The following is a 6,000-nucleotide window of genomic DNA, read 5'->3' as shown; positions in this document are numbered from 1 at the left end:
GAAACATAATAAGCAACTAAACTGCTACAAGAATAATCTTTTATTTAGGCAAAAAAGGAAAGTTCTATCCTTTGTACTGACCGTGGGTTTGTTTCGGGCCTGTAAAATCTGATGTGTGTCCCAAAAATGTCCCAATATGGCCATTTGAAAAGGTGGCAACCCTAGCAGGGTCATTTGCACTTTATCAACTACTGAAATTACTAAAATAGACTGTATAACTCCAGACAATTTGTAATAATGATATGTCAGAATACTTTCTTTTCTATTGGTTATTTTGAAACTTGTTCTGTTGCTTGACACTCTTGTTGAAAATGTATCTAATTATATTTGTATTTCCTCTCTAGTGCTGGGAGTCAAGGGCACCTGCCAGTAACCCTTGGTAAGATCATTAGTGGTAAGATACTTAGCCTCACCCAGCTGCTCTAGGGCTTCATATGTCCTAGGCATGGGGTAAGCATCTGACTCTGTGTGACTATTTAATTTCCTGTAGTCCAGAAAGAACCTGGTGCTGCCATCCTTCTTTGGTACCAGCACCACTGGGGAGGCCCAGGGACTGCTGGGCTCCTGGATTACCCTTAGTTCCAACAATTCCTATATCTCCTCCCATAGAGTCTGTCTGACTCTCTGAAAAAAGGCCTTTGGGATCCTATATCCACATGGTACTTCACCAGGTGGGTGCACTTTGGTTTCCCAGTGAACATGTCCCCAAACTCCTGTAACACTGCTTGGATTTCTCAAACCTGGGTAGGAGATAACTGCTGGGACATTGCTACCACTTCCACTGAGGTGTCAGTCTGAGCCTCACCGAGGAGATCAGTCATCATATCTCCTCAGACTCCTCCTGCAATCCACTGCAAATACTCAGCACAAGGGCCTCTCTATCATGGTAATGTTTCATCATGTTAACATAGTACAATTTGTGCCCCTGCCTCCTGCCTAGCAGTTCTACCATGTAGTTAACATCACTGACCTTCCTTACCACCTTGTAGGATCCCTCCCAAGCTGCCTGCAAATGAGAACCTTTACATGCCTCCCTACAGCATACTCTTTAGCTCGAGCATTTCTGTCATACCAGACCTTTTTCTGCTGTAGGGCTTCTGCTAGGTTCTCCTGGGCCAAGCCCATGAGTTTCCCGAGCCTTGTCCTGAGGTTTAGGACACATGCTACAACAGACTGCTTGTGAGGTTCACACTCACGTTCCCACTCATCTCAAATTAAATCTAGAGGTCCCCTCACCCTATGCCCATACAGCAAATCAAAGGGTGAAAAACTAGTGGATTCCTGGGGAACCTCTCTGTAAGCAAACAACAGATGGGGCAAATATTTGTCCCACTCCCTCTTAAACTGGTCTGCAAATGCCCATAGCATGGACTTGAGTGTAGAGTTTAACCTCTCAACAAGACCATAAGTCTGAGGATGGTAGGGTGGTCTTTATGTGCTTACCCCACAGTACTTCCACAGACAAGCCAGCAGGTCTGACATGAAATTGGCATCTCTGTCAGTCACTATTTCTTTTGGGAAACCTACCCTGCTGAAAATCTCTAACAAAGCATTTGCCACCTTTTCTGCCTCAATGGAGAACAGAGCCACTGCCTCAGGGTGTCGTGTAGCATAATCTACTACCACAAGGATATTGTGGTACAGAGGCCACAATATCCACAGCCACCTTCTTAAATGGCTTATCAATCACAGGCAAAAGGCATCAGAGGAGCTTTCGCCTTGTCTCCTGCCTTGCTGACCTTTTGGCAATGCTCACAGGTCCTGCAGTACCCTGTTACATCTCTGAAAATTGCAGGCCAATAAAACTTCTGCATATGTCTCTTTGTATGTTTCCTGCCCATATGACCTGCAAAGGGAATATCATGGGCTATGGCTAGAAGTGCCAGATGGTAGGCTCTGGGCACTACCAACTGCTGTATTCTCTCACCCTGCAGCCCTTCCTCAGGGGTCCACTCTCTATACAGTAACCCTTTTCCCCCAGTATACAGATTCCCCTTCCTTTGAGAATCAGGTGCCTCACTAGCTGCCTCTCAGGCCTTGTAATGTAGGGGTCTGAGAGTTGAGCCTGTCTCAACTCTCTCTTTGTAACCCTTCCCAGCTCCCCTTCCACAGGAAGTCTGGTATCCTCTGACAGTGGTGCCTCACTGTCAGCCTGGGTACTACTACTCACCTCTGCCCTTGCAGTCACTCTGTCCAAGGGAACATCAGTACCCACAAGCAGCTGTGGCTCACCTTCAGTCTCACTGCTACAGGGTAGCTCCCTCCCTGAAGTAACCACCTCACCAGTCCTGGTTGCAAGTGTGCGGTCTGTCTGTCTCCCAGGCTACCAGACCCACATGCTTGTCTCAAGCCTGACTGTAACTGCATAAACATGGTACTGCATTATCAAAATCATTCCCTATCAGGACATCTGGGTGGTAGTTTGGTACCCTTGTTGTCTCAAGACAACCTACTGATGGAATTTTGTCATTTCCACTTACTGGCTTTCCCAACTTTTGTTCCACACCTTGCCTCTGTAGACACCTATATGCTGCATGGCCCCACTAGTTGCATTTAAACATTGAACCCTTGGTCTGGATGTGTACCTGGATTAGTGGCTTCCCCTGCTACTGACAGACTCTGTTGGGACAGTCTGGGCTGCCCACCACTAGGTTCCTTGTAGACCCATGAGGTGGCACAGTGTCCCTTTCCTGTGCAGTGATGCCCTGCTTGCCAGGTATAGGTCTCCTTTCTTTCCCAACTCATCTACAGTAGCGCATTATGCAGTGAATCCTCATGTCCTCAGGCAAAGTGCTAAGGGCTTGTTCCCTCACCAAAAGGTCTGCCAGCCCTTCAAAAGTGGTGACCTGTCATCCACTCACCCACCTATGAAAATAAGTGTTTAGTTCAGCAACATATTCGCATACACTTTCATCTGCCCCTGTCTGTAACACAAAAGTAGCACTTTCCTATAAGCTTCAGATGTTAACTTAAAACATTCTAGCAAACAGTTTTTTTTACAACATTATAATTTAAACAATCAGGATCAGATTCATAGGCTGGTACTAGGCTATCGGCCCTAGGGCCAATACAAGCCTAGCCATAACAATTCTCTGGCTATTTCTTCCCAGAATATTTACTTCCTGGTCCCGCAATACAGCAGGGTGATTGGCGTGATCCTGGGGTGAATTTCCTATCACCAATCAATGGTAAAGTTCTAAGAGGGCCAAAGAATCACTCAGCTTGACATGTATAGGCAGTCTGTTCCAGAGTATGGGGAGTCTCTGGGTCAGGAACCTATCCCTCCAGCATGTTTTGTTCATTGTGATGACCAGGTTTAGATCCCTGGAGTGTGTAGCAAAAGATAATTTGGAAAGAACAGTTACAGCTTTACCATGGAGTAAGGGGGTCAGGAACCATACCCAGAGCCCTTGGTCAGCATCATACTGTTTACATACCCTCTCAAAACATATGAATGACACTATCAGGGGTATCCCCTCTGTAAATTGTGGAAAAAATTTACCAACTTTTGTTGCTTCTGGGGTTCGGTTACTCCCTTCCCCATTACCTCCATGACTCTGGCGAAGAGTCAGCATCTCCTTTTCATGTTGCCTCTGCCTCTCCTTCTCCTCAGTGTCCAGGCATCACAGTTTCTCATTTCCCTTAGTCTCTAGATGCCTATGTCTCTCTGCTGCTTCTATTTCCAAATGCTTGGCCTCCAACTCAAGCCTCTTTAACTCTAGATGGATTTTTAAGTCCTCTGTAGAAAGGTTGAGCTGTCCATTTTCTGAGAGTTGTACATCTCCATGGCCAGTCTGGTTATTCTCCTGGTTGCTATGCCCTGCTGCAGCTGTGACTAAAGCTGCAATCATATCTGCTTTAGTCAGGTTGGCATGCACCAGTCCTTTAGTCCAGTACATCTCAGCCAACTGGCTCCTTGTCACCTTGCCATATTCCTCTGCTGGCATGCTTGCCTGCTCTCCCTGACTAGCTAAGCTAACAAAAAATAAATAAATAAAACAATTGTGATATGAACTCTGAATGTTCACTGCATGGCTGATTTAGAGTACAAAAGCCTTCAGTGATCACTGTACGCAGGCTACAGGAATTCAATATCCACACTACTACAAGCTAATTAATATGTGATGTGGCTAACTCACCACTATCAACCAATTAATATGTGATGTGGCTATCCCACTACTGCCAAACAATTAATACGTGACACCTCTTGCACTGGCCCACCAATCAAGGAGCCTCAATCCTCACCACTAACACCAGTGAGGGATGTGCACATTTGGAGGATGACAAGTACACACACAGTAAAGTACAATTTCCCTTAACAGCAAACAGAGATCACAGTCAGTCTGGGGCTAGTTTCTCCCTCTCTCTCCAGATTCCCAATAAGACTCCCCACTGGCACAACTAAAGGGTTAAGATCTCAGCTGATTGGTCAAGCCAAAACCTCCAGCACCCTCTCTGTCCAACCAGTGCTTTGTGTCCCTGCCCAAGTAGCTGACATACACACACTTTGAGATTTGATTTATATACAAACACACAGACACCTCTGGGGAAGACTGGTACAGGTTTATTTGCTATGCCGCCTTTTGCCAAGACTATCAGGTAGTGATCACTGCCACCAACCAGCTCTTTATCAGCTACTCTAAGGGCCTTCCCAAAAGGTGATCAATTCTACTGTGCAATGTTACTATTATCCAAATGGTAAGTGTGACCAAACTTGTAAAGGCTATTTAGGAGTTTTCAATGTTAACTAGGTTTCATCATATAGCAGTCTTGTATTCTGTTTACCTTTACTAACCTTAAGTACTTTTTTCACTTTCTCTGTTTTCGTCTCCTTTTCACTATCTCTAAACTTCTGCAAGACTATTTGTTTAGAAAATGATCACTAACACATTTTTGTGCAAAGATGCTATGAACACTAGCACCTTAAAAGTGAACAGGGAATAAGGTGTTATGCAGTCAGAGTGTGTTAAGTGTCTGAAGAGCTAAGCAGTGTAAACCTGCAGGGTCTAGGGTTACCACTTGCCCCACTTTGCGAGGGACAGTCCCTCTTTGGCGGTTGTGTTTTGACCCAAAAATATTAAAAATGGCAAATGTCCTGAGATTGTAGGACATAATATGTCCCATATGTAATGTAATAGTTGCATAAAATAGTTATTTCTGTATCTGAAATACCTACATGTTACAAGCAAGCATAATAAGCTAAACTCAAGCTGCTACTAAGAATAATCTTTTTATTTAGGGAAAAAGGAAAAGTTCTATCCTTTGTACTGACTGTGGGTTTGTTTCAGGGCCTGTAAAATCTGATGTAATGTCCCAAAAATGTCCCAATATGGCCCATTTGAAAGGTGGCAACCCTAGCAGGGTCATTTGCACTTTATCAACTACTGAAATTATTAAAATAGACTGTATAACTCCAGACAATTTGTAATAATGATATGTCAGAATACTTTCTTTTCTATTGGTTATTTTGAAACTTGTTCTGTTGACCTTTGTTTAAAATTATCTTTAATTTTATTTTTAGTACGGTCTTGGTGGAAAAGAAGGCGGACCTCCAGGAAACCATCAGGTATTCATTATAGTTATATCACTATGTGATTTGATTAAAGAGTTGACACAAAGAAGTATGGTATTTGTAGAATAAATATACACTAAATAAACATGCAATATACAAACTTAGGCCAGGTTCTCTTTCTGCAGTCTGATTCCATTTTAGGCGATTTTTATTTTCCCATATTTCTTTTACTTGAGATACAATGTTTCCAAATGTATCTGCCTAGTCTGATTTCCACAAAATACTATACAGCCATTTCTCTTTCTGGAATTACTGTTACACAGGGAAAGAAAGGAATAGAAAAACACAGTTTAAAGTATTTGCTATAGCTTTTTAAGTGTTCTGTTTTTGTTTTGCACTGGTTGCAATAGCAGCATCATCACTTGCCGTAATGGTAACTGTTACATGTGTTTTCTTTGGTGAGACTTATTTCCTAGTTCAAACTGTCA

The 6,000-nt window shown here is 43.4% G+C and overlaps 1 long non-coding RNA gene across 1 annotated transcript in view; it reads left to right on the top strand.

The window, feature by feature from the left end:
* The first annotated feature begins 5,521 nt into the window (after positions 1-5,521).
* Positions 5,522-6,000, top strand: part of LOC122790376 — a 38,460-nt gene continuing 37,981 nt past the window's right edge. The window contains exon 1 of the long non-coding RNA XR_006363008.1: positions 5,522-5,566. This is a non-coding gene — a long non-coding RNA (uncharacterized LOC122790376). The remainder of the gene's footprint in view (positions 5,567-6,000) is intronic.

The sequence above is a fragment of the Protopterus annectens genome, chromosome 16.part0 (genome assembly GCF_019279795.1).
Source record: "Protopterus annectens isolate FY-2018-M chromosome 16.part0, PAN1.0, whole genome shotgun sequence".
NCBI lineage: Eukaryota > Metazoa > Chordata > Ceratodontiformes > Protopteridae > Protopterus > Protopterus annectens.
This window is presented reverse-complemented; position numbering and strand designations above follow the sequence as displayed.